The following is a 3,123-nucleotide window of genomic DNA, read 5'->3' as shown; positions in this document are numbered from 1 at the left end:
CTCCCCCAGTGCTACCACACCCTGGTCAGTCTCCCTCTGTCCCCTCTCCCCCAGTGCTATCACACCCTGGTCAGTCTCCCTCTGTCCCCTCTCCCCCAGTGCTACCACACCCTGGTCAGTCTCCCTCTGTACCCTTTACTGTCACATCCCCCTCTACAATGCGGATCCCTGAACTGCACTCAATACCCTGGTCAGTCTCCCTCTGTCCCCTCTCCCCCAGTGCTACCACACCCTGGTCAGTCTCCCTCTGTACCCTTTACTGTCACATCCCCCTCTACAATGCGGATCCCTGAACTGTACTCAATACCTTAGCCCTGGTGTGATCAGTATTTTAGACAGTCCCAGCATAACCTCCCTGCTCTTAATCTCTATGCCTTGGCTAATAAAGGCGTATCCATACGCTTTCTTAACCATCTATCCACCTATCTTGACACTTTAAATGATTGGTGGACATGCCCAAGGTCCCTCTGATCCTCAGTTCTTCCCAGGGAGTTACCATTCCCTTGCACTGTTTGTCCTGTCCAAGTACCTCACCTCACATTTATCCAGATTGAATTCCATTTGCTGTTGATTCGTGCATCTGACCAGTCAGTCTATACACTCCTGTAATTTGAGGCTATCTGCTTCACTATTCACCAATGTTTGTACCATCTTCTAATGTACTGATCAAACCTCCTACATTCAAGTCGAAATCATTTATATAAACCATAGCAAGGGCCCTGAGACTGACCCCTGTGGGACTCCATTGGACACAGACAGCCAATCACACAAACACCATTGAGCCGTCTCCCTCTCCTTCCTGCCCCTCAGCCAATTCCAGGTCCAGGGTTGAGAGTGTGGTGCTGGAAAAGCACAGCAGGTCAGGCAGCATCCGAGGAGCAGGAGAATCGAGGTTAAGGGCATGAGCCCTTCATCAGGATGCTGGATCCAGTTTGCCAAATTTCCTTGGGTCCCACAGCTCTTAGCTTTGCTATCAGTTTCCCATATGAGGCATGATCAAAAGCCTTGGTAAAGTTCAAGTAGACTACGTTGGATACATTCAACACACCTGGTCACCTCTTTGCAAACTTCAATCAACTTGGTTGGAAACAAAAGCAGAGATTCCTGGAGTATCTCAGCAGACCTGATCGCATCTGTGGTGAGAGATACAGAGCAGTAACCCTTCTTCAGACTTGACATCTCCTCAACAAAACCACACTGACTGTTCTTGATTAAATACTGCATTTCCAAATGCAGATTATTCTGTCCCTCAGAATTGCTTCCAATAGTTTCCCCAGCTCCGAGTTTACACTGCACGGCCTGTATTTCCCTGGTATACCCTTGCTCCTTCTTGATTTCAGATTTCTTACAGTGTGGAAACAGGCCCTTCAGCCCAACAAGTCCACACCGACCTTCCAAAGAGTAACCCATCCAGACCCATTCTCCTCCTGACTAATACACCTAACACTACAGGCAATTTCCATGGCCAATTCACACGAACCTGCACATCTTTCAACTGTGGGAGGAAACCAGAGCACCTGGAGGAAATCCACGCAGACACGGGGTAACCACATTGACTGTCCTCTAGTCTTCCAGCATCTCTCCTGGAGCTGGAGAGGGATTGAGAATTATTGCCTGTTCCCCTACTATTTCCTCCCTTCCCTTACTGAACACCCTGGGATATATTTCACCCAGATCTGGAGGTTTATTTACTTCTCAGCCTGCTAGACCACTCAGAACCTCCTCTCTGTCTCTGCTAATTCCTTTAATTTGTCACAGACCTTCTCCCTGATTTCTATACTCATATCATCCCTCTCACTCATGAACACCAACGCAAAGGATTCATTTAGAGCTGTACCTAAGTCTTAAAGCTCCATGCACAAAATATGCTGTAGTCCTTATTGGTCCCTATTCTTTCCCTCATTATCCTCTCTCCTTGCTGTACTTGTAAAATAACTTAGGATTTTCCTTTATTTTACATCTCACTAGCCTTTCATATCCCCTTTTTTGCTCTCCTAATTTCCTTTTTCCTCTAATAAACTCAGTCTCTCCCTCTCCCTGTCTCTCAATCTCTTTCCTGTCTCTTTTTCCTCTCTCTCTCACACACACACATGTTTATGTGTCTAGTCTCCCTTATGTCCATGGGTCACTGTCATTTTTATTTTAGGTTCTTTGCCTCTCCCTCTCTCTCACCCATTTCCTTCTTGCACTCTAAATCGCAGTAAAATTGGGATGAGGATGGGATGATGGTTTGGGGAGGTACGGACTCGGGTGAAGTGATCACAAGGTATCCAGCCTCTGACCAGCTTTTTCTGACTTATCTGCTACTAGCTGATCAGATTTATCCCGCCACTCCACAATTCCACCCCCCCCTTGTTGACTTGGTGATGGTCAACGCAAAGGAGGTCAAAGGGCAATGGCTGTATCGTGTCTTGCAGAAGGTGATTTGGAGATGGACAAAGTTAAAGATCACACAGACCCAGGTTATAGTCCAACTGGTCCATTTGGAAGTGCTAGTTCTGAAAGCTAGTGTCATAGAGTCACAGAGATGTACAGCACGGAAACAGACCCTTCGGTCCAACACGTCCATGCCAACCCGATCTAGTCCCACCTGCCAGCACCCGGCCCATATCCCTCCAAACCCTTCCTATTCATATACCCATCCAAATGCCTCTTAAATGTTGTAATTGTTCCAGGCTCCACCACTTCCTCTGGCAGCTCATTCCATACACGTACTTCCCTCTACCCCTTAGGTCCCTTTTATATTTTTCCTTTCTCACCCTAAACATATTCCCTCTATTCTGGACTCCTTACCCCAGAGAAAAGACCTTATCTATTTATCCTATCCATGCCCCTCATAATTTTGTAAACCTCTATAAGGTCACCCCTCAGCCTCCAGGGATAACAGTCCCAGCCTGTTCAGCCTCTCCCTGTAGCTCAGACCCTCCAACCCTGGCAACATCCTTGTAAATCTTTTCTGAACCCTTTCACATTTCACAACATCTTTCCGATAGGAAGGAGACCAGAATTGCACGTAATATTCCAACAGTGGCCTAACCAATGTCCTGTACAGCCGCAACATGACCTCCCAACTCCTGTACTCAATACTCTGACCAGTAAAGGAAAGCATACCAAATGCCTTCT

General features: G+C 47.0%; 1 protein-coding gene across 2 annotated transcripts in view; it reads left to right on the top strand.

The window, feature by feature from the left end:
* LOC122558070 (sperm flagellar protein 2-like) overlaps positions 1-3,123 on the top strand; it is an 11,269-nt gene that overhangs the window by 7,006 nt on the left and 1,140 nt on the right. The window lies entirely within an intron of this gene.

This window comes from Chiloscyllium plagiosum, chromosome 16 (genome assembly GCF_004010195.1).
Source record: "Chiloscyllium plagiosum isolate BGI_BamShark_2017 chromosome 16, ASM401019v2, whole genome shotgun sequence".
Taxonomy (NCBI): domain Eukaryota; kingdom Metazoa; phylum Chordata; class Chondrichthyes; order Orectolobiformes; family Hemiscylliidae; genus Chiloscyllium; species Chiloscyllium plagiosum.
Note: the sequence above shows the minus strand (reverse complement) of the source record. Positions and strands in the feature narration are given on the sequence as shown.